At 38.6% G+C, this 26,893-nt stretch overlaps 1 protein-coding gene across 2 annotated transcripts in view; it reads left to right on the top strand.

The window, feature by feature from the left end:
• Nucleotides 1-26,893, top strand: part of PGR (progesterone receptor) — an 88,499-nt gene that overhangs the window by 18,289 nt on the left and 43,317 nt on the right. For both annotated transcript variants that reach the window (XM_080376484.1, XM_080376486.1), the window contains exon 1: nucleotides 1-26,893. This exon is cut by the window's left edge. The gene's annotated coding sequence lies outside the window, so the exon portion shown is untranslated.

The following is a 26,893-nucleotide window of genomic DNA, read 5'->3' as shown; positions in this document are numbered from 1 at the left end:
GTTTACCCCATGTTTAATTGGTGGTAAAAAAACCCCCACCCATATGTAGTATTGACTGCTTTTTTTTATGAACAGATTAAATCAAAATACATAAATGCAAATACTGAAATTATCAGAAGGTGGTAAGAAGCACCTGTAAGAAACCTGGAATGCAGGAATTCACCATTCAAAGTTTTTGTCAGGCCAATAAGGGGGAAAAAGGAGCAATATAGATAATACGACTGGGTAAGGATTACTAAAACTGAGAAAAACGTGACCTGGGAAGAGAGGTCTGTGATAGATGTCTGTTAAGCAATGAGTGTCGTGGAAGCGGGATAGAGATTCACTGATCATTTTTTTCTTGCAGTACAGGAATAAGGGGGGCATCAAGGAAGCTAGCAGGACTCCCATTCAAAATGCACAGAAGTAGTTATTTACAGAAAGAGTAATAGGCTTGTGGAACATGTCAGAAGAGACAGTAAGATTAAAGTTCATTCAAGAGGATGCTACCTACATAAATTCCTGAAAGAGAAATATATGCTCTAGATATATATCTTCATATAGCTTAGATATAGTTAGTATATAAAGAATGAAACTATAACTGGATTGATGTATATTTGCTGTCATTGGTGGAAATTGGAAATAAACATAGAGGTGCTGTAAGTGGGATGCTGTAAACCTTTTTAACACTAGCATAACTAAACCAAAGAGGGAATTTGATGTATCTATCAATAGCATTAAATTGTATGACCTATTAGCTTGTCATCATTAAGTGCTTGTGATCACTGGATGACCTGAAAAAGTCCCTCTGCTCCTGCCTTCTGGTCCTTCTGAAATATATATCAGCAACTGTAACCTACACAGTGTTGCTCAATCCTGTTCAGTCCTGAAGCTTTAACTTTCTACTTACCTGACAGCACAGATGAACTAACAGATTCTCTTAGAAAAAAAGAGAGGCTGAAGATAAGAGAAAATGACTTGGTCTCTTTGTAGAAAATAATGTTAGGGTTCCAGACTGTCTGTAAATTTTTAATGATGCTTTTAGTAATTTCTGAAGTTTCATTTCTGAACTCATCTCAAAAGGAAAGTTTCCAGTGACTTTAATGTTTCATCTACACAGCACAATTGCCCAATTACTATGTACAGCTCAGTGTAAAAATGCCATTATCAACACTGCTGTTTTAGTAATGCAAGTAGTAAGTGATAATTACAGTAAACCTAACAAGAACTTCACAACAAAATTACAGTAAAGACAGCTACATTTGCAGAAGTTGAACTGAATGACAGTAAACTTCTCTTAAATGACATTTCAGATGATAACAGTGGAGCACTCTGCTGTTCAGGGAGCTACTGTAAGAATACAAATTTTGTGCCCATGATTTTATTTCTTGAGCACTAATGTCAGCCTGTTTTTAGCTTAAAGAATTATAGTCCCCAACAGAAAACAACATAATGAAAAAAATTTTGGAGAAGTCTGAAGTAGCTCTTAGAAATGCCAGCATGACCTCTACAAGGCAGTGAAAATCCTCAAAACAGAACCATTCTCCATAACTACTAGAGAAAAATTCTACTCTTTTCTTCTCTTCCAAAGTGATAAGATGGAATAGAGAGGGACTGGGGGTATTATGCTTACAAAGAAGGCTTTGTAACAGCTAATACTCTGGAATAATAAAGGGAGGAAGAAAACCTTTCTTGTTTCTTGCCTCTCAGGAGTACATTTTCATCTCAGTAAGGTTTTAATTTGGTCAGAACTATGCATTCTCTTGCCATGGCACAAAAAAGTTGTTCAGAGATAGCACCTTGTCTCAGATGGGCTGCTCACTGGAGTGCCATCCAAGTCCTGCAAGCAGACCATAATAAAAGAACATGGCATCTCATTCTTGCTAAAAATCAGGAATGATAGTCGGAGAGCTATTCTATCACCATTTTGGTTCAAATATTTTAACGTAACTACTTTAGCTGATAAATACAGCCGAGTGGACTGGTACAAGAAACAATGAGGTGACAAGGGAGCAAAGATTAGGAGAAATCATTACAGTTTGACTTGGGAGAATACTACTGTAAAATCTTTGTTCAAGTCATGACATGCAGGAAGCCCATGGGATAACCAGGGCAGAGACCTTTGCTGTTTGATATGTTTGTGGAGGACTGTGCCTACAGACCAAAATCTTGCAAGAGGAAAGAGAGATCTTTTTGAATTCCCTCCATGACTGAAAGCCTGTAAATCTACTTTTCCCACTGGGCTTCAGCTTAAGAATCAAAGGTCTCTGAAGCTGCTCAGTCAGGTATCCACTTGGGGGTCACTTGACACCAACATTGTCCACCTGCAAAATGGAAATGCAGAAAAACACAGTTCTGTTCTCTGTGTCCTGTCAAAGAAAAACATCTCCACTCACAATCAGGAGGGGAATTCATTTTGTTCAACTGCAAATTTGATAGCAAATGGCGTGTTTACACGGTGTGTCTTCCCACAAGCTGCTTCACTGTCACATCAGCCTGAATGTCCTCACAGCTCCCAAACACACTGTTGGGTTGTCCAAAAACAAAATAACAAACACAGTTTGAAGTAATGAGATAAACACAAACCAATAACAACACACTGTGGTTTATTACTTTCAGCTCTGCATCTGACTCCGGTAAATGAAGCAAAATGTACCACAGCATGATGCAGGATGGATGTTAGGTGCAGGTACACCATTGATAACTTAACTCCCATGCTGGTGTCTGGAGCTGGTTGGATTTCCTGACTGTGCACACCATGGGATGTCTTCTAGGGTGAACCCCTAGCTCCCTACAGTGCAAAATCCAGGGTGGTTTTAGGGGCGCTTCTCTCTGACAGGTGTTCCCTATCAATAGCGTAAACCAGGCTGCTCCAGATTTGGCACTGGCTGCCCCTACAATGTCCTCTAGCCTTATCCAAACACATCAGACACTTCAGTGTGCTCTCATGCCATATCCCAAGGCAAGTGACATGCTCTCGGGATCAGATTATACAAAGCAACCACTCTCACATTATTATTCAGTACTGTGAACTGTAAAAAAGCAAGCAAATAAAAATGATGACATAGGCCCCATGGTATGCCACAGGAAAGCCAGTGATGCAGGTCAAGTGGCATTCTATGTGTAAGTAAGGTATATTATTCGTGAAAGTACAATTTTATTACTGAAGGGATAAACGCAACAGCAGCAACATTCCCTAGTTTTCTCATTGTCAGCTGGCTGGATCTTACAGTCACATTAAATGCTTGTATAATCCCACTACAATAAAACTGTTGAATGGACTAAAAATTTTAACTAAAATTTCACATATGCTATAAGACCACTATCTTGCGGGTTTAATACAGTTCCTATTTTGTGCGATTTTGCAATCAAAACTCCAGCAAAAATGTGCTAATATTATAAATCCTAGCTTGTAATTAGTTGAACTGAACTTTTTCAGTGACAGCCTGCTGGGTTAAAGGGGAGGGAGAGGGCAGCATTCAGAATATCAGTTGTCTTTTTTAAAATTTTTTTTTTTCAATGAAAACTACCTAATGTTGTCAGGAAAATATACCTATTACATAGAAGAACATAATACGGCTCTCTTTAAGGCTTTGCCATTAATGGCAAGGTCAAACGTGGTACTTTTTGCTCCATTGATTCAGCAATTCATGACCCAAGTGAGGTCACTGCTTATGCACAGAGCACAATTAAATCAAGGTTAGACAAGCAGGATTCTTTAGTACAAGATAGCATGCCAGCAGATTACATAGTACTAGGAAATTTGAATCATGCTCAATGAAGATTATTTACTCATTTTCAAGTGAAAAAACCCTGTAATTTTATCACTAGCATTAATTTGTTTATAGAAGACATGTTAATAATGAAAATGTCCACCTGAAATCTAAGGGTAGTATTACATGTACTCCTATAAACAAGAAAACAAACAGAAGTTGTTTTTTTCAGTGTTCTATGTCTTGTTTACACTCTATCAAGATAGCTTTTATGTAACAAATGAGTTGGAGTAACTTCACAAGTAACGTAAATGTTCTTTCTAATCAGAATTCAATATAAAGGTTCTTTTTGCACACTAAAACTTTCCCATCTTAATCCTTCCATAAGCACATAGTGTGCAGTCCTTCACATATAGGTTTAAAAAAATACAAGGCCATAGTTGAAGTATGACATTTAGAGACTGGAGTAAAATAATATCATCTGATGTCAAAAAATTACTAATATGTGGTCTATTTTCTCCTAACCAAATCTAAATTGATTGTAATGCAAGGCTGATATTTCACTGAGTAAATTAATTGGAAGCTTTCCAACTGAATTATTTACTGAATGCTGTCAACATGTTAGTGTGTTTAAGCTCCCAGAAGGCTACTAAAGCACAAGGTCTACCGATCAAAGGCATAGTATTCAAACAATGCGTGCAGTTTCTTCCAAGTATATTAAGTTTTTTTGGTTTGTGAAAAGGCATCATGGAAAACGGTAGTTTTGAGAAGTGACCTGGAAAAAAAAATAAGGAGTCTCCATCAAGAACAGCAGTAGGGAGGTCATAGGGAGGGTGTAAGGATATTAGAAATGTGGCCAGGTTTGGAGAGAGTTGGGCAAGGCACAGGGTGAGTATGTGGAAACCCAAGGCTAAACCATGAATGCAAACTGGGCTCGCTTCAAGAAGTCAAATAGATTAAGCTAGTTTAAATGTAAGGAAAATCCGACCAATGCAATTTATGTGATTATGAGGCATGTTTGTACATTTTTAAAACTTTCTTTGTTGTTTACTACCCACTATAATAGTAGCTGCTGATCCCAACATGCTGAGACGGTATAAGAATGGCATGGTCTAGCAACGTCATTTATATTTACTGAAATATATTGCTGTGGGTCCCTGAGACCTCATTCAGTGCCTCAGGAACACAGTAATTGCCTCAGAGAGCAGATTACCTGTTCATCGAGCCCAGAATCCTGTGTATGACAACAGCTCCAGCTCTTTGAGAGGGAAATCAAAATTCTTTCCAAATGGTGCAAGGCTGAGCTTGCTGATGTCCGTCTGCAGCCTGGATGACAGGGCATGGTCTGAGCCAGTGTAATTGTGCTCTGTCTCTTCAGCCTACTCTTTTTTTCAGATTTCTGTTACATCTATTATACTACTTGAGCACCTGTATGTCTGAAATTGTGTTGTTCTGAATGGAAAATAAATCTTTTGTCAGCTTCATCCTTTTGAACCTACTGCCACTTTCAGCTGCAAAGCCACTCTTGTTCTCAGCCTGCCCTCTGCCTCGCACCCACCCAGATTTTAGGCCAGGAAGACACTAGGTGTGGTACTGTCTCATGTGAAATATGACTATGTGCATGCATACATAAATAATTGTAACAGTATTGTGATATCTCAGAAGAGACTTGCTCTTAGGACAATAGGATAATTCAAGTTGGAAAGGGCCTTAGGAGGTCTCTAGTCTAACATGGTGCTCAAAGCTGGTTTAACACTGCATTTGAACTAGGTTGCTCAGGGCTTTTTCTAGTCAGGTCTTGAAAATGTTCAAGGATGCAGACTGCACAACCTCACTGGGTGGACTGTGCTAGGGCTTAACTATTCTCATTTGTGAAAGGTTTTCTTTATGCCCAGTCTGTACCTCTCCTGTCTTCGTTAAGAACATTGTCTCTTGTTCCCCCACTTTGCATATCAGTAAAGAGGCTGGCTCTGTCATTTTGGTAACTTCTCCTTTGTTATTGTCAGGCTGTTGTTAGGTGTCACCAAAGTTATCTCTGTCCCAGGCTGACCAAGCCCAGCTCCCCCAGTGTCTCCTCACGGGGCAGGTGCTCCTGCCCCACCATCTCAGCAGCCTCCTCTGAACACCCCAAAGTTCTTAGAACTCTTCCCAGATTTTCTCCAAAGTTCCCAGAAGACCAAGAAGATGTAGAAGCAGTTCCCTGACTGCTGAGGAAACGGTAAGCTCCAACAGTGAGGAGCAGCCCAAGCATGCCCCAGACCCCCTGTACGTGCCCAGCCATGTGAGCTGCCATGCCACCTGCCAGGTCCCTGCCTGCAGTCCCTTAGATAGCTGCACTCCCTGAGGGTCAGTTAAATAGCAAATAAAAGGTAGACATTGCACCTTCCCCTCTGCGCTGTGCTTGTCCCCACCACCAGGTCCCTTCTTACAAGAGTAGGACACCCCTCAGATGCCTCCGGGCCATGTTTACCTGGCTCACAGGTGCCGTCACCACCTCTGCCCAACAACTGTTCTCACTGTTTTATTGACTTCTGGTAACAACCTAGAGAAGGATTTGAGTGATTTACACTTCTGTATAAAGAGTCTGTAGACTCCCCTTCAGAGTACTGTACAGAAGTACAGGCTGTCATTTCTTTTTGATTTATTAAAACACTCATTGGCAACTGTGCTCAAAGACTAAATTCTGAATATTGGAGGGTTACAAACTACGTTAGTGTGGAAGAACAAGTTCTGGATACTCATTCTACCACAGAAATTAAGTATTTACACTGGCTTATATTGAGTGTGACAAAGGCCACATTGTAACACCTCATTTTCACAGACACATGAGAAAATTAACATACCTAGAGCAGTGCCTGCTCAGTTCAGGTGAATGCATCCATTAAATCACTGTCCACCTAAAAATCTACCTTTTTGAACAGTTTGTTAGAATCTCTATAGTTTTGTTGGATGAAAAAATTAAAGTTATCAAGTTATTTTACAGATTTTCTACTAGCTCATCATGTTCCTGCTCGTACAAATACACATTAGCCAGTAAGAATTTATGCAAAACATACATGCTTACCTAAAATTTCCCACAGCACCTGTTAATCAGACTCTGCCTCAGAATGTCGCATTTAAATAGCCTGGTGACACTTAAACAACAATTTTAAATTGACAAGGTGTTTTCACCAAAAAACATAAAGGAATATCCTCTTTTTGTTTTGTTGGTGGGTTTTTTTCTACTTATACCAAAACTCTAGGATATTAATCAGAAAGAATAAGGAAAAGGAACTGGCAGTTTTGACCACTCTTGAAACCTGCATTTAACTGACTTAGCTTTATTCAAGGAACATTATGTTTTGGTTTAATTTGTGCTGTTGATTCACAAAATTGATCAGGATGCTCAATATGTTTTGTGACATATGTGTACAACTGCTGTAAGGCAAAGCACATTAAATGACTGCAAAAATGTTAAACATTCAAAACTTTCAAGCAACAAAAATAAGTGTATTATGAATTCTTCCTAGGGTCCTGCTTCAGTTTGATAATGGGAAAAAAAAAAATCGGGATAACCAATTTCAGTGTTGCATGGTGTGCTTAAATTTATAGAACGTTTCCCTACCTTGCTGGGTGAAGACTGTTTTACTGCACTATTATACATGTAATAAACAACCAAGGTCAAGGTCATGAAAATAAGTATGTAGATGTTATTGTCCTGTGAAAACATAAAGACAGCATCTATCAACAGAGGCCTAAGTTGATTATATCTTGACACTTTTCACAGATAATAATTAAATATTAATAATATCTTGCAATTCAATAGCACTTTTTCCCACAAACTCTTGCAATTGATAAGATACATTTCCCCTACCCACAGCCCTCTTTGGGCTGGTATTTTTTGCATTCTGGAATGAATGAATAAAAGTGATGTAACTATATCTAGCTCAGAAAAAATAGTCAATGTATGAGCTAGTTATAGATTCAAAAATTCAGAGAGATCCCCAGTCTACTTTTGACGCTTAGCCAAGTTTTCTTCTACACTGCTATGGTTTAGTGAGGAGTGTCCCTGTTGTTTTTAAAATGTTATCACTATGCCCACTTTATGATGAATGAGGCAATACAGGTTTGTGAAAATGCTACGGTATTTTATAACTGTTGTTTCAAAGCCAGAACGAGTTAGCAAACGCTTAAAGCCATGTTGACATTATCAATGTTGTTTGTATAAACAAGCCCATGAATGAAACAAAGCCCACTTGGCCAGTGCTTTAGCTCACTCCTCTGCCAAGTGGAACAGAACACAAGTGATAGAGACCAAACATTCTATTCAGGCCTCTGAGCAGACAGCATAGCACTGCTGGCCAGGGGGACACTGTCAACGAAGAGTTTGCACTTACCTTCACTCTGGGTGTCGTTTTGGAATTCCCTCACCCTCTGAAAAATGACAGCGTCAACTAGGCAAAAGTTACCACCTGGATGGCACCAAATATAAACAACAGGTTTGTATTTAGTGTGTTGCAAGATGCCTGCCAGCACCGATCTGTGGACATGGAGGATGTCAAAAAGCAGGAAAAGACTACTTAGAATAACATTTGTTTCGGTAAAAAGTGATCCACTTTTTTTGTGCTGTGTAAGAGGTAACAGTTTCCTGCTTTTCCTCTGTTTTTGGCAGGTGCCAGGAGCCAGGCCATGCTTAGCTCGCATTGTCCAGTCTGTGTATACAAGATAGCCCCATTCATCTCAGTAGCCAGCAGTAGGGATGTCCTTTACATGGCACCTTTTTTAGTATCATTGATAAAATAACACACATGTTCAGAATAGATATAAGGAAGAATTTTTTTTATGATGAGGGTGATGAAACACTGGCACAGGTTACCCAGAGAGGTGGTAGATGCCCCATCCCTGGAATCACTCAGAGTCAGGCTGGATGGGGCTCTAAGCAACCTGGTCTAGTGGAAGATGTCCCTGCCCATGGCAGGGGGGTTGGACTAGGTGACCCTGCCAACCCAAACTATTCTATGATTCTATGAGTCTGTGTTAACTAGTAGCATCCATGCTATGATCATCTGCTTATGCTACAACACTATTTGGAATAACACATGATCGCATTTATGAAACAGAAAATAGTGGAGTATGCACAGTGTGTATAACCCCCATGTTTGTGTCCAGGCACAACCCCAAATGGGTATATGCCAAGGACTGACCAGATATACAGAAGAGGCGGACAGCAACATACCTACCAATATTAGGCAACATAAACCTTGCAGTTTTTACCATGGTCTCTACCATTTCTTTGTCATTTCTCTGTTAGAACAAGAAGGAAAAAAGAACATTCCCTGTCTTTAAAAGAATCCAGAGCCCAGTCAGATTTATGATCCACCTTCTCAAATACTTTTTCTCCTCTCATACTTTCCTTATCATTTTCTGCTCAGAATACCTGAGGTTTTGGAAATCATTATTATTGCCTCAAAAATTCCACTAAATTCAAAGGCAGTCAGGGTTAGCTGCTAATTGCTGCTGCAAAGGGCCAGCTGGATGGGTGGGGAAAGCATCAGCCAGAAGATCAGGTAAAAGCGAAAGAAGGAAACTAAAAAGAAAAAAAAAAAACCAACAAAAACCCCTTTTTCACTCACTCGGAAGAAGGTAGAAGGAGGCAAAAATTATAGTGACCACCACAAACTTGCCCTATAGCAGGGGTTTTCTCACTTTGGCAGGTACTACCATAAGTGGCAAAAAGCTGCTTGCAAATGTCTCCTGTCCCTATCTTCCTTTCTACAAAATTCAGTCAAGTTTTCACATTTTATAAATGTGCAGTGTCGGTTTAGGAAAATTAATTTGTAAAAATGCAAATTGTTACTGTTCTTTATGGGAGCGGTATTTTTATTGGAGCAGTTAATGACGAGGGGAAAACTTTCTCCAAGGTCACAGGAGGACTGAACAGTGAAATGAAAATAAGTAACAATAAACAAAACACAATTGTTTGTCCACAAGAGATGGCAGATGGCATAAGACTTATATGTCACTGGAAAACAATACACAAAACAACAAATGCAATTTGTTCCCAATATCATAGAGATACCTGAAGGCAAATTTGTCTAAAATGAGACCTAATCAATTGTAAGAACAGACAATTTGGTCCCTCTCAGGATCAGATCCCCTGCTCAAGCCAACTAGCAAGAAAAGAAAACAAGTGCAAGACACTGAAACAGATCAAATCAGAATATTAGGGCAACTCTTAAATGAAAAAAGCAAATACAGTGGGAATTATGGAGGCAGTCTCATATGGGGATGTTCACAAAAGGGGGGGATGTTGTACAGCAGTATGTGATGATGGTATCTGTGCATGGACTTAATACGTATGTAGCTGTTTGGGCCTCTGGTATGCTTTTTAGGACTCTTTCAGATAAAAGCACTACTTACATTTGAGAAGTATTTTCTGATGCTACTAAATATTTTGATCATGCAGGTCTGAGCAGAGCATCAGAATGATACTGATGTTCTCACAGACACAGAGATGAAGGCATGACCTGGTTAACAGCAATCATATTGTTTTGTTTCATTCTGCTTCTCAAGGGGTGAAAATGTAAGTGGCCTGGAGCGGTTGGTGCAAAAATAGTAAAATGGGGATGGGTGATTTGATTTCTATCTGTGCAATGCTCCATTAGGAAAACAGAATGCTTCATTGTATGTGTATTGCCTACCCCACTTCCAAAACAGTCATCATTGCTCTTACTCACAAATATGTAGCTTGCAAATATTTATAACTTCATTTCCTACCTAGCTGTCTTATTCTATCTCTTAGTGTTATCACATCTAATGAGTTTGGCAGACCAAGCTGCCATCAAGAAACAGTTAAAATAGCAGCTCTGATAGAGCAGCTGAAAACACACTGTAACTTTTGACCGAAAATAAAGTACCACACAGATGGTGAATAAGGGTTCCCTGGAAAAGTCCAGTCTCCAAAATCACATAATATAGCCTGCCAAGCTCTCCAAATCTTAAATTTGACCATACTTAAACATTTATTTCCCCTTATATATGAATAAGACAAGGGCATATTGTTTATCTGATTGGTGAAAATGGACAACGGCGCCTACTCATGTTTTGTGTATATGTTCACGCTGTGTTTATGCTTATGGAGGTATTGCTGCAGCTTATGCAGATGCAATCAAAATAGCACAACATACCCAGCTCGTGCCAATAATACCGAAGGCAAGACAGTGACGGCTGCCAAGACAGCCAAGGTTAATTACCAGCTGCTGTTGAGTACGCTAGACCTTTACTACAATGTTTGTATATTGTTTACACTCAAGACAACTAGATGAAGCCTGGGTTTTTTTACAGTGTAGTACTAATTCCTGTGTGGACTCACGCATGTCCTGGCAGTGGCCTGAGGGGTTAAAACAGGAGCAGACAGGCCAGAGCTTTTCCAGTTACTGCTACTGACACCCAGGAGAGAGGGACATCTACGTGTCCTGAAACCTAAATCCCCCTCCCTTGGCTCTCATAGTCTCCCATCTTTTCTACTCAATTGCCAAAACTGTAATTCCTGTGTGAGGCCAGGTAAGTCCTGGGAGGGCTTATGATCTTGGGCTTCATGCTGATGGAACTGGTGGTACTCCTGCAGAACCAGGCTGCTCCAGGAGGCAAAGAACTGCATTTGCTTGGTATTGCACCTCTGCCCTTGCCCACAGAAAACAAGTGAGCTGGACATCCCATCCTTAGAAGATCTGAAGGGTGGCTGTAGAGCTTTTTAGCTGTAGCTCACAGCACACTGCATAATATGCAAAGACTAATGACATATTTTAAAAAATTAATAAAGTAAAAGCATAAGATCAACCTTAAATAACAAACCTAAATCAATAAAAAGAAGTAACAAAGCAGGCACATATTATTTTGATCATAAAGAGTGTGTCTTTTGCATACTTTAATCTTACTTTTATGATAATGAGAGATGAGAGCAAGAACACAGTAATTGTTTTGCCACACAGCAGTCTTTTTAAGATTTGACCCCATGAAGTAAGAGACCTACTAACCAGGATCGTGTCACTTATCAGATGAGAGGATATGAGTCAGACAAGACTTATGGAAAAGATGCTGAAAGCAACAGATCCTTAGTTTGGTCAGATGTACAAATGGAAAAAAATACTAACTTTTAATGACTCCCAACCTACCTTTCTCAGATTCAGAACTGGAAAACTTGACAGCCTCATTTTATCTTGTCAGTGTTCAAAACACCTACATATTCTCGTAATTACATGCATGCAGACAGTCTGTAAAAGCAGCTATGAGTAGCATTTTTTTAACTGATGACTTCCACAGCCTCTCCTGTGAACGTAATTCAGTTTATTGTTTTATTATTTTTGCCTACAGTTCTAACCAGGTTATTTTTCAAGTGGCTAACAGAATGAAGGAAATAGCAGAGAGCAAAACCATTTAATCTCTATGCTTTGGAAGGTCTCATCATTCACAAGATGAATATGTAACCGAGGAATTTTGGAAGATGATGTGTATTAGCTGATATTGCACATTCTGGAATTCTGAAGAATATAGCACGTTATATTTTGTGTAAATCTCTAGCAATAAAAGGTGTTTTTGGCTACATGGGAGCTGAGGCACAAACAGTAGTTCTCAGAGCTAAGTTGTTTTATGGACATAACCAAAGTGAAGCAGTTTGCATAAAACTTAATACTACCCTTATGTTTACTGCCATCATTTAAATCTTACAGATAACTCCAGATTTTATAAAGAGGAAAACACATACCGTGTGGTAATATGTCTACTGACCTATGCCTGCAGTCTCAGTCTATGAAAAAAATATTTTCTGGTGGCTTCTGTCATGTGCTTTTGCAAGCTAAAAGAATCTCAGTTCTCTAATGCAAAATTTGACTCAGAGAAGTGTGCACAGCAAAAACAGATCATCTGTGTGAAGAAGCAAGAAAAGAAAAAAATTCCAACTATTTCCTTTGGCAAAGAAAGGAAAGGAGAATTAAACTGCCTGTGAAGCCACAAAAGGCTCTTTAATATAAGCATTAAAAAGGAAAAGATACATATAAAGTTTCTTTACTTTGGGAACTAACTTACAATAATCAAATGAAAAAGGCAATAACCATTAAAAATGTCAGAGAAACTATTTCTGAAAAAATCTTATTACTTAGACATAGTATTTAATTCTTTGCCAAGAAATCTATTTCTCAGTCTAATATCTCAATAAAATATTTAAGAGACATTTTTAATGGATATCTCTTGGAATTGTCTGTGTAACTTTTTAAAAAGAAAAACAATAATGAAATATTAATAAGAGGAAGAACACTGTGTGTGATTTAGAGTCATAAATAGCTCTTCAGACTCCCAGGTTCATCAATCACAATTGTTAATTAATTTGGTGGCTCAATTCTTCCCAGGACTTTAATTAGAGAATTTTAATTTCTTACTTTGCCGGCACTTTCCCATTCTGGAAAAGGGAAGAGGTTTGGACTTTCCTCCCAGTCCATGTCAGAGGTTGCTGATCCCCTTCTCATTCAACATGGCAGGAAAAACCAGCTCCACTAAGAGCAGCAGTAAATGTAACTGAGTACCATTCATTTTGATGTCAGAAAGAACAGGATCTTTGTGGTTTGCATTTATAGATCTGTTTCCTACTGACATCTGGAGTCCTATCTTCCCTCTCCTTTGTGTTCTTCTATTAGATATACCTCTACCCTTACATTTTGTTTCTGGACAGAAAATAGAGCCTTGCTTTTTCTAGCAAACTGTATACTACGTGTATTGTTGAAAATGGATTTCTAAATCAATTTTTTTGCTTGAAGATGTTTTTAAAATAAAAAGAAGCACCAATATTTCTTATTTTTCCAGGGATGAGAAAATCAAAGGAGCAGTCAAAGAATCCTATAGCCACTGGTCAGCTTCAAAGACACAAAAGCAAATAATAATTTAGCATCTACAAATGCGCTTAATGCTGTGGCACATTTTTGAGAGATACCTACGTGAACCATTGAGCATAGATTCAATGAAGGAGGCACTAGGCTAATTCAGAATATACAGAATGACAAATGCTGAGGCTGGACCAGCAGATGCTAATGTGAAAATATTGGGGATAGACTTCTACATTAGAACTCTGCTCCATTATTAAACCCAACATAAGCACCCTAATAAAACTTTGAGTTGCAACAAAGTTTCTGAGGTTATTTTGCACCTTCTCACAATTTCCTTAAGTCACAAAATCACCAGGAATCCCAGGCATGACTTTAGTCAGAAAAGTCTATTAGTGCCAGTTTAGACCTGGCATTTCTGGCACTTGTACTCATGTTCCCTGCACTGTATTGAAACATACTATGATATGCCTCCCAGCCCTAGTTCCTGAATCGTACTGTGGCTTCCTCTCTGCCCGCATTCCTGTTTTGTTCTAATAGAGAAAAGGGTACAGGTGAGTCATGGTACACAGTCTCATCCCGAGATGAACCCAGGATGTACATAGAGTGCACAGAAGAGCCTGAAAGATTGTTCTGGACCCCACAGGTTAGCTGTATCTTGGCTGATCAGCTGATCAACTTTTCACATTAGCCTGATACATTTCCCTCTATCTGACAACTTGATGCTATGTCTGTGCCGCAGACTTGTCACAGAAACACCTCACCTGCAATAGCAGAAATTTGATGCAAAGAGCAAGAAATGCTCCATCAGAGTGATAGTGTGGCAATTACTTTTGTAATATATCGCAATTCTACCTATCCTGGAATATATATATTTGTATATGTAGCCTAAATATATGTATTATATGTTCATGTATAAAAACTGTCTAAATGTCTCTTTAAAGAAATATAAGCTTTCATTTACCTCCATTCAAGTGTATCTAGCAGTCATCCCCACCTGTTTTTAGGTGCTAGGGCAGTCACAGAACCACAGAACCATAGAACAATTTAGGTTGGAAGGCATATTTGGAGGCCACCTAATCCAAGCCCATCAACTCGTCCAGCTGAGTTTTGAACATCTCCAAGGATGGAAAACCTACAGCCTGTCAGAGCAAACTGTTCTGGTACTTTGCATGTTCTAGTTTGTGTCCATAGCTGCTCTCTCTATTGTTGTGCACCTCCAAGAAGAGTCTAACTCTGTCTTGATATCCTTTGATTGGGTGATTGTAGACAGCAATAAGGCTTCCCCTTTGCTTTCTCTTTTCCAGGCTGAACAAACCTGGCTTGCTCAGTCTCTGTGTATGTTCTGAGCTCCAGCCTCTGACCAGTTTGGTGGCCTCCACTAGACTCATTCCAGCACATCCATGTCTTACTTGTACTGGAGGGGCCAGAACTGGCCACACACTCCAGATGTGTCTCACCAGGGCAAGGGGCAGGATAACTTTCCTATACCTGCTAGCTACACTCTTGTACAGTCTTAGATCATGTTGGCCTTCTTTGCTTCAAGGGCAATATCTCCCATGAAGACAACTCTTTTTTTAATTAGGTAGCCTTGGTTTTGGTTTTAATTAATCAATGCATCCTCCTGTTCTTTTCATTAAATATTTATCCCAGCCCAGGTGAAATTAAATTGCACTAGTTCTGGTGGGGCATTGATCCTTTCGTATAGAGCAAAGACATCGAGAAAATCTTCCAGTTTGTTCAGGACATTGGCAGAAAGAGAGAATACATTTATACTCGCTATTTCAACAACTAGATCTTAATGAATATTCCCGGTTCTGTGATTTGTGCAGGAGTTTCCTGGAGCTTAGTCTATATCCTCAGCTCCCAGCATGCTTTGCTAAAAGATTTCAGACCTGCTATAGATCTCCTTTTTCTTTTATTTTCTTTTTTTTTTTTCTTCTCTTTTCCTCCTGATGAGTAAAACACATAGAAATCTTTAAGATTAGTATAATCCACTCAGATAATCACTCAAAAAGGAAGAAAAGTAATTTCCACTACAGTACATGCATACTTGCCACATCACCACTGGTCTATGAGTTATGTTTCCATAACCATCAGGCTGCTTTCCCACATATCAAAAGTGGGTGAGAGGTAACATAGGCTTTACACCATGAAATGTTTAAAATGAAAAGGTAACCACATCCTCCAACAAATGTTTGGGTGGTTTTGTTCAGATCAACTTTGACAGAAACACCTTCAATAAGAAAGTGCAGTTTCTAGTGAGATTAATTTCTTGTCTTTTTAAAACAACAAGGCCAGTCTAAGAAAAAAAACTATTGTCACTTCACACTTGCCATGAACCGTCACAAATTCAAAACTCAGACCATGGTCTACACTAAGCCATCACTAGACTGAAAGGAAAACGAGGAAAAACTTCAAGTCTGCGCTTTCTGTTGCATTTCCTTACTGTTATGATAGACTAAATGACCTCTTGATTACTTGCTCCTTGTCCTCATAATTCTTGCATGCTTGATTGCACAGAGCATGAAAGTGATAAATACATTTAAAAAAACCTGCAAGCCTTAACTCACATTTTTAATTTTCTCCTTAAAATCCTTATAAATGTCTTTGGATTCTCCTCTCCCGCTCTCTCCTGCACAGTGTACAGATCTTCTGAGTCACTGTGTCACATCTTCAACATCAGTCACCATTAAAAAAAAAACAACTGCTGCTTTTGCATGGGTCAGGACAGCAGTTCTAGTGCTGTGACCTGGTTCTTATTTGGGTAATTGCATTCTGTACTATTTGAAAGCTTTTTAATGTTCTAGTGAAATGGAACATTCTTCATATAATTTCTGAACAACTGCTAATGCTTTGGAACATTCACTGACTGAGGTTTATACCAGAGATAGAAACCCATTCTGACAAGCAAAGTCCTGCATTAGTAACAGAGAGCAAGTTAAATGTATCAGACTTTGAGATGCATCTAAATATAAGTCAGTATCATTTTCTGGTTTAAGACTGATTTTGTATTTATGCTTTGGTTACTCAAAAACTGCTTTTGCTTTGATTTCATAATGATGCTCAAAGCACAGAGCTGTGGCTCCAGTTCAAATTTCCTTTTGGATCAGACATGGTGTCTTTGGTCATCTTCATTTTCCCCATTTGCTTGTAAAAGGGTGAATAGAACTAGATACACAACAAAGTGTTTTGTAAACAACATCATATATTATCCTGGAAATTGCAGTACTTCATTTTCCAGAATACAGGTGACTTTTTAATAAGTGTCATATCAAACACATCAGCTTCTTATCATGTTTTTTATTTTCTATCTGTTGTGTTAGAGGACCTTCACACAAATACACTGTTGATCACTTTTCATTACTTAAAAAGCAGGAATGAACATCACATTTTGAAAGACCAGAAAAAGAGGAGTGAACCAAGAAAGAAAACATGCTAAAAAGCAAATATAACTCATGGCAGAATGGTCATGCAATAGAGACTAGGGTTAAAGACTACGGGAAAAAATGCTATTTACTGATAAGAAAAATGTACAAAAGTAAGAACAAATACAAAGTCAAACAAGAAAAGCTTCGTTTATATTTTTTAACCTTAAATGTTTCCTGTTTTGCCAGTAGATTTCAACATACCCAACTGATGTATATTGGTTATGTATTCTGAATCTGGGATTTGGGACTGGGGCGGAAATTTTCTCCTAGCTGAGAGAGGAATGATGCAGTTTGAACATCATTGAGTAGAGTCAGGGTAGTAGTAACATTCCTTAAACCAAAGTATTAATTTGGGGAGAGTTAATACATTTATATACTTTATATAAAATGTTATATAAAATTATATAATAGATATGTTTGTATAATGTATAATTTAAAAGATATATAATATTTAAGATTATTTTAATATTCATATTATTCATCCCACTCCACTTTTTTCTGCTGCTTGGAACAAGTGTCTTATTCATTCATTGTTTGTATTCTATCAGGAATCAAACTTAACATGTTATCTTAGAGAGAATCTTAGAGAGAATACCTAATCTGTTTACTCAGATTTGTATGCTAATTTAGCAGATATTTGTTGGTCTGTTTATTGGAAATATTACAGGAATCTAGCAGTTCTGGCTTAACATGAGATGTGTTGTGAATAAGCGAAGAAGAACAGGACCAACAGATGATGACGAAGCAAACCCAGCCAGGTTTCCATGTTTACAGCAGAGGCTCCCAGTGGCACCCAAAAATGTAACCATGGAATTGGTGTCACTGCCAGGCCTTCTGCTTTCTAGTCATTGCTTCCTTCATCCCTCCTGTCACCTGCTGCGCTGCTCTGGAGATATGTCTGGTAATCTGGTTCCTACCTCATTAATCTACTTTTGCATGACCAGTCATTGATTTTTTTAAGTTTTATGGCAAACAGTACTACAGATAGCACCTCACTATGCAATTTTTTTGTTGTTATGTTTCCTTGTAAGTGCACTGGCCCCTCAAAGTGAAAACGTAGCTATTATTTTTTAGCCTAAGGGTGGCAGAAGTCATGAGAAAATCACACCCTACCATAACCCTGTAAAGATGCTTTATGGCCAGAATTTCAAAGACAGCATATCTGGAGATTAATTTTAGGGCAGAGTGATTAACAGGCTTCTGGGCATGTGATTAAATGAACATGTTCCTCATATGTATCTAGATTACTATGACAAAAGACACCATCATCTTAACATTCATATTTTATGTGAGATTAACTCATATAAAACTAATTTTCTGTGAGTGGATTTCAGGACATTTTTTGTTCTGTTAAATACTTATAGAACTGGGGGCTCTGCTCAATGACAGACACCTCTAGGGATGAACACACCACCAGCAACTACAACTGACAGAACAAATGAGGCTGTTTGACAAAGCAATATTTCAGCCAGAGTTTCTCAAAATCAAGGACTAGAAAGTCTTTGCTTTTTACTGACATGAATAAATTTGCTTCTTTGGAGTTAGCATAAAACACAAGGAACTAGGCCTTTTACATCTTTCCATGTCTAGTTAAGGGACACATCTTCAAATTGTCATTTCAGGCGAACATAGAAAGAGTTTGTGTAACTTGAAAGTTTTGCTCTGTAGTAAATAATGTTTTCTTAATCTGTTAAACAGCCCAGAATTTGTAACAGTTCAATTTAGGGACGCTTCTCTTCTTTTAGAAGATAATGCTCAATTAAAGTGGTGAGCTCTTATTTTTCATATTCCATACAGGTTTCTCTATTGATTTGGCTTAATTCTGATTCTTTTTTTATTGAATAGCGAGTAATAAATTAAAATCTACTGAGGTTTAAATTGAGTATTTGCATGGCAAATCTCCACTTCTGGGCTTCTTGACCATCTTTTTGCTGCTCTCATTTCAGAGTCATGCTCTCTTCCCCGAGAGTAGCCCTTTTCAATCGGCCAAATGTGAAACACTGGTTTTGTTTGACACCTTGAGAGCAGTTCACTATTTAGACAAGTATCCAGACCCAAACGTACAAATGTGAGAGTCTTCCAGGCTTCCTGGGAAACAATGGCCCTGCATTTATTCTCCTTAAATGACACACTTTAGGACTGGGAGAATGAAAGAATGTTAGGGCTTTGACAGTTTCTAAGTTGAATTCCTTCACCAGATCTAATGCAGGCATGCTGATTTATGCTGTTTGAGTATGTGATGCAAAATGCATAGTCTAAAATTTGTATTTTAACCAAGTAAATTGATGACTGCATCAAAGAAAATACTGTGGAAAATCAGCACTTGGTTGTGAAGGGGTCATGAAGAAAAATTGGATAATTTCTGATTTTAAAGAATTTAATGATGATGAATAATTCAGTGTGGCTTAAGAGTTAGTCTTTACATTCTGGTCGCAAATGTAAGATAACAATATGTCCTGGAAAGAGCAGTAAAAGCTAAATGGAGATTAATGTTACAACAGGAAGTTTAATTAAGTACCATATTGAAATCTGATGTGTGCTACACAGAGCTTATATACACAGCAAGTATGACAGATTCAGTGCAGAGTCCAGAGCCCAACTCCCATTGTCAGTGTAGCCCCATGTTCTCACAGCAGAAGTTTTGTTAATGCAGCTCATTCCTGTATAGAAGGTAGCTTGATCTAACTTTTAGGTAGGCAGAAAGACCAAGGAAAACGACTAATCCTTTTTAAGCTAAGCAGTTTTGATATAGAAGCTATTAAATGTGAGCAGACATGGAAAATATTTATGCCATTTTAAAATTCATACACAAATAATGCCTTGAAAGACCTATTTGTGCTTTTCTCTTTCCCAGATTATGTGGCAGACTATTATTTTACTACAAAATAGGATTTTGCAGACTGCTAAAACAATTTTTGAGATTTATTCTATTACTTTGGTTATATAGGTTATCCCATGTCAAAGGGGCATATGCATTTTGGAGAAGTAAAGTTATATTTTGGAAGCTTTGAATAATTTTATTGTTGAGCTCTAATGAGGAAGTGAAATGATAGAGGGCATAATTAAAGAAACAACCCAAGAATTTTCTGATTCAAACATAAACAAAAGAAGAAAAGAAGGAAGAATTGTATCTCAGGTTACACCAATGCAAGGCTCTTTTTTGCTACAAATAGTATTATGGTTATTGACTTCACATGATGTTTTGAATATGAAGTTTAACAGAGCTTTTGGTTTTAATCCCTCTTTTGTCACCCAAGAGTAATCTTATGAAGTCAATTCACCTACAGAAATGTGAAAAAACAATGTGCCCACACATGGGCACCCAAACCACTTAAATTCCAGCTAAAGCTGAAGCAGGAAAATGCTGGCACTCAAGTTTCCACCAGTGCTTCAACCAGCCTGCTCTGGAAAACTAACTCTGCCTGTGCCACTGCTTGGAGACAGAAAATTTACTATTCCCTGCCTCCTGTTGCACAAACGCTTGTGCAAGAAGTATGCAGCTAGGTATAGGTACATTGGGCTTCTCTGCTTCCTGTGGAAAGCTGCGTGGTTTGACAGGCAGAGGTAGACAGGGCAGGACACAGAACAACACGTTGGACAAGAGATAGAGTAAATAAAATTACCTGGAACTCCGTAAGAACTAAAACTCTCTGGAAATTTGTTATACAGTGGGTGGATTTTTAAGCTATGTTTTAGTCTTTATCTAGCTGTGATGGGACACCGTAAGTAAGTAAGTAAGATTATCTTTTACATGTTTGATACCATGCCATTTAGCCATTTCCAATTCATCTTGGGATAGATAAGTATAATGCAATTGATTAATACTGTATTCCATATAAATGCCTATGTGCCTTTAACCTGAGGTTATGAAAGGAAATTGGTAATTCAGAGGAGTTTGTTAATATTCTGAGGCTGAAGAGTCAACTTTGAGACTTCATGGGACAGCCAAGTCCCTAGTGAGAAATTGCACTGTGAGTAGAAACAGGAAGAAAAACTTGGGAATATAATAAGTAGATGCAAGATTAACCCTTACTAAGACAATTTGAATTTGCATAGGAAGGATGTCTCTTCTGAAATTAAAGTTGGCAGCAGAGGCTACACAAAAGCACAAGAAAATCACGCCTACTTCCACTTACACTGCAGCTCAACTCCAGGGTCAGCTCTACTTTATCCAGATTATGAACTCTTATGAAAGTGCCACAGTTAGGTTCAACCCCTGTTTTATCTTTGTGATGAACAGCATTTTCACATCAGTTGGGATCTCCAAACTCACTTGTAAATTTCCTGAGGTTCTATCCAGGTTTTATCTTCTTTCCTATGATTATTTAGGAGTCACAATTTAATCAGGGTATTAGTTCTAAAACTTCTGAAGAATTATTGATGACCTCTTTCTGAATTTCAGAGATGCTAACATCTCTTTAGCATCGCTGGCTGCAACTTCCTACTCTCCAGGCAGACTTGTTGCAATACATTGACTGTCATGAATGTTAAACTGCTGGCAGTCATCTCATTACACCTAGCAGCACAGAGTTCAATTGTGTATACACACCCACTTTATATATTTATATGAAATACATATTTCATATATGCAGATAATTAAATACCATATTTGATATAAAACAACCTTTATTTCTTAGTCCTGAGGCTGGACAACATAGGAACAAAACCACTGTGAGGAAGGTAGTGGGTTTGCGTAGAGGTCTCCTAGTTATGCCTTGAGGGATGCATAGTATATGTGGCCTTTGACACCTCGAGGTGAGGCATTCATTGAAAGCCACAGGACAAAATATCTGCGAAAGTTTTTGAAGATGTCGTCCAGCAAGCAACGGCATTCTCTGTAGAGCATAAAACCAGAAAGCATCTCTCTTCTTTTTTTTTTTTCCTCAGTTCTGATGCTCCCGCTTATTTTCTCAGCTACAAGCTTATTATGTTCTGCAGTTCAGTGAGCATTAGCCAAAGTATAAACAGGAAAAGAACAATAAATAAAATATATTACTTCTGTTCCAGAAGCAGCTATCACTTTCATGAATATAGCTCAATACCCATCTATTTCCCCCTTTTGGACTACTTATAAAGATAAATGTGTCTAGAGCCCACTTCAGCTACCGTATCAATATTAGCCCTGTGGCAACTTTAGCACCTGAGAGCAAGAAATAATATATCGCGCGCTGTGATTAGCTTCCTTTGCTGCATTTCCTGTTATAACTCTATTGCTTACTTTCTTTACCACATACCTTGTTGTTTGCAGATCCCTTTTGCATCTACATTTGTTTCAAGACACGCTTGTATTTAGTAAGCCAACAATTTTGACAACTGTTTTTTTAAACCTGATGGTTTAGCTTAAGCTAGCAAAACATCTGATAACACACCACAGAGATTAATTACATTGTGGCACACCCTTACTTAAGGGAAAAGAAAGTATGCTTACAGTGCAGTTTCCAAAACTATGATTCCTATGTTTTTAATCACTCTAGTAGAGCACTTTGATACTGCATTTAAAAGATTTAGGACTCTCCAGACCTCTTACTTTAGGCATCGATCCTAGACATTTCACTGGCAAAAAGTCACGGCTCTTAATCAAAGTGCTTCAGATCACAGAAGTCCTTCTCTTTAAGAAGACTTAAGTGTCTCTGAAAAGCTCCAGAAGATGAAATGAACTGTCCCCACAAATATCTATGACTCTTACCTGACTACAGAAGCCTAATCACCTGGCTCAGGTGTGAACATTTACAATCAGACCACATCCCTAGTTTTAACTGCTTTCATGACTTAGCTGGTGCTTCAAATTTATTCTGAGAAGTTCGTATTTAATGCCTGCTGGGATCCTAATTTAAATGAAATTTAGCATGCTAACTAGGGGTCTAAATATTTACAGAATAGGGGTAGAACCACATAAGTACACATCTCCAAGTATTGTAATATACCAAGAATGTGCTGTTATTTGCATGATACTAGTACACTGTACACTACATGATGAAAATATAGGGATTTTTTGTAGTGTAGGAATTGCAAAATGCAGCTACAGAGTTCTAATTTCTGTGACAGAAGCAAAAGCCTCTAAGTGTCTCCTATAGCCCCTAAGCCTTTCCTTATGCAAGGTGCTTTTTTTTTTTTTTTTTTTTTTTTTTTTTTGATCATGAGCTCATAAGCTCTTTGAGGCAGGTTGTCTCTCTTCATCTTAGTTTTTAAAAATTTAATCACATTTTTGGATGTATCATATCCAAAACAATGATAGTACAAAACTTTCAGGCATTGATTAACTGTGAAAAAATGAAACATTATTTTTAACATCTAAGCTCTGTTCCCAAAAAGCCTGTGCAAAACAATATTGCGGTCACCGTATGGACGGAGGTCTGTATGGACTAAGATGCTAATTCAGGTTTTCTAGTGTAATTAATCTGTTCTTCCCAGATTTAAACATCGTCACTAATTTTACGGCATCAGTTATATGAATCGCTCCTGACACAGAAATGGAACACTTCAGTCTGAGAAATGGAACTTGGATCTTTTCAACCTCCAGTCCATGCTTCAAGATTATTTTAAGAAAAGATGGTCATAGAACAGGTTTTTGATTTTGATATTTGTAGTGTTTGAGGAGGCTGTGTACTTGTCTTGTTTCTCATACGGAATTTTCTCCTTTTACCTAAACCAACAACATTAGAAATATTTTGAAGAGTCTATAAAAAAAATTACTGCTTAAAAGTGTACAGTTGAATGTTTGAATGGAAATACTTTAAAAAATAAATGCAAATCTACTGCATTACAATGAGAGTTCTCAGTACAATTCTATAACTCTTGTTGACATTTTATACAGCAATTGTGCTGCAAAGCAAGACAGCTGAGAAGTTGTGTTACGTGCAGCTGTTACTCATTCACAGTTTTTGAACAGAGCAAGGAAATAGGCACAAAAATTGAGCTCTCAGATACTGCAAGTTCTGGTTGAATTTTGAAAAATACAATATTGTCAATCAAACCCTCCAATGTTTTACTGTTTGGTTCAAAATTCTGAAGTGGAAATCTATTCATACTGTTTTCTTTTTAAATTTTTTTATGTTCAGTAAAAGTTTACTGAATATAAAAAAATGTGATCTGAATTGAAAATATCAGTTTCAATTTTAATGGCTTGTAAATGAAAATTAGCTGAGGAAATACTATAAGAAAACCTGTTTTTCTGCGATACTGATTGTCACAACAGCAAAAAAATGAATAAATGACACCACCATCAGAATATCAATAAATTTGACAGGGCATACTTTGAAATGTTCTTCCTGAAAAACTTCTGATAACATAGCAGTATCAGGGAAAGCATCTAAATGATGTGAGAAAATCTGACACCAAAGGAAACAAAGGAATCATAGAATCATAGAATGGTTTGGGTTGCAAGGGACCTTTAAAGGTCACCTAGTCCAATGCCCCTGCCATGGGCAGGGACACCTCCCACTCAACCAGGTTGCTCAAAGCCCCATCCAGCCTGGCCTTGAGCACTGCCAGGGATGGGGCATGAAGGTTATGGACAGAATAATATGAAGAAAATAGCAAAAATTTCCAGTGGAAGTTCACAGAAATCAAGTGAAGCCAATGTAAATCGAAGTCCAATAAATGTCCTTTATTTGGGACAAAGGACCCAAAACTTCTTCCTTAAACAATGACAACTCAGTGTAATCACCATTACCATTGAAGAACTGAGTATATTTGGCAGGTCTTAAAAATGAAGTTAGGAATGACAACTGAAAACCTGGACAGTCTTTAACTGCTAACATTTAGACAAGTAATGCATATAGAAAAAAAAATATTTCTTGTGAATTTACAGGTATTTACAGACTCATGGCCTTGTTATTGTAGAATTTTGGCACACAAGTCGTTAGCAGCAGCAGGTTGGTCTTGTGGATACTACTCAGTGCTGGTTTGCTTTCAGGATGCCCCCTATTCCTGCCTCTTGTGGCTCCTTACCTCTCCTCGTCCTGAAGCAGTAGTAAGGAGTCACTGTAAGGAAGCAAGTCTTTGCAGCACATTTCTGTAAAGATGCAGGCCATGAACACTGTGTGGATTTGGGGAAGTGGAAATAAGCAAGCAAGACAGTGGCAATAAACAGGCTTGACAACTAGCTGACTAAGCATGAAAACATCAGGCAAAACTGAAATTATGAAGATGAACGGTGCTGGAGATGAACTTCTGTCTCTTCTAAGGAAAGGAAGGCTGCGGAGAAGGGAGAAATATTGTAGCATGAGGAGAAGGGAGAAATACTGTAGCACGAAAACCAGAAACTGAGTAGCCAGAGTAGCACTTCAAATTATTTTTTTTAATGTCATGTCACAACAGAACTGGATAACACCTTTTGAAAATATTCTTTTAACATTGGTTCAGCTGATAGGTTTTGTGAAGATATCTTCAATCCTTGCTACTTGCTAGTCAAAGAGTTCTTTCTATATTCCTATTCACAAGTATACTCTGATGTGTATCATTCTGTTGAACCCCCTGAATGTATATATAGGTGCCTAAGTGACATCAAAGTTTTTAATTGTTAGCTATTACCACAATGCCATAATTCTTGAAAAACAAATGAAGAAAAAAAGTATTTTCTCCTATTTCTTCAAGGAATAAAAGGCAGATTGCCAAAGCAGTCTATAGGCCAGTAGTATTTTGCCAGGAATAACGTAGAAAGCACATACCACATCGAATAAGGTTTATGTGAAGCCACTGCTTCTAAAAACTTGTCCTGCATGATTTCTGATGCTAGCTTTCAGAACACTGAAATAATTTCAAAAAGTTATGTTCTTCTCCCCAAGAAGCTGTCCTTTTCAGTCTGAAAATATTTTGAGAGTAAAACAACAAAAGCAACTATTTAGAGTTTTTTAAAAAGATGTAATTTCTGAAAAGCATGTTATACTTACAGAGTTTAGACGAGCATATAACAGCACATGTTTATGAATCAAAATATGCTGATTCTACTCAAAGTCACGAGGACGACTCCTACGCTGATTTATTCTTTCTACCTTTCAAGACAAGTTTCTTTTCTGAGACTGCTATATAATGCAAATCATATTAAGGGTTGGGCTTTTTGTTGGTTTGTGGGGTTTTTTTCAATAAGTAATTGTCTTATTGAGCTCAACGGGTTCTACCACAAAGCCAGCATTTTACACAAAATGCCAGGCAGTAATTAGCTGGTGACAGCTTCTTGGTCAGGACTAACTCGGGCTGGATTGTAACTTGCTACATCTGGCACGGCCAGCCCGCCCCTGTAAACATCGAACAACTTCAAATGTTATCTCATTCACCCTAACAAAGCAATCAAAGGAAAATATCAGAAGCAAAGAATGCGCCATTCCCCAAACATTTTGTAGAAAAGATGTTGTGCTTTCTTGGTGCAGAGCATACTTTGAGGTCCCTGAGTGTAATTTAAAGGGCTTGGTTTATTTGCTGCTGGAAAACGGATGTATCAGGAAAGGAATCGGGCCGGAGCGTAATCCTGAAACGTTACAGTGAACGTCTGAAGGGGACGGTGAGAAACAGACGAAGGGAAGGCTGCACTGTCGTCACTGCAAATAAGTAAAGCTTGTCTTGCTCTCTGCTCCCAAACCGGCGACCTGCGCAATGCGCCTGCAGCCCGCGCCCGGTGCGGCACGGCGCTTCTCGGGAGGGCGAAGCGTGAGGGCGAGCACCTGCGCAAGGGATGAGGAAAGGGCCGGGAGCGGCGGGCGGCGAGCCCCGGAGCGCGGGGAGACGGGACGGGGCACGGCGGGCGATGGGAGGACCGGGACAGGCGGAGCGGAGGAGGAGCCTGGGGAAACGCCGCCGGGGCAGCCACGGCGCCCGGGGCCGGCTGCCCCAGGGAGGCAGAGCGGAGCGGCGGGGCAGGCGGGGAGCGGGGCACCGGGAGAGGCGAGAGCCCGTGCCCAGCGGCGGCAGCGCAACCCCCCCG

The sequence above is a fragment of the Falco punctatus genome (genome assembly GCF_963210335.1).
Source record: "Falco punctatus genome assembly, chromosome: 2".
Lineage (NCBI taxonomy): Eukaryota > Metazoa > Chordata > Aves > Falconiformes > Falconidae > Falco > Falco punctatus.
The sequence above is the reverse complement of the archived record's forward strand: the minus strand, read 5'-3'. Positions and strand labels throughout refer to the sequence as shown.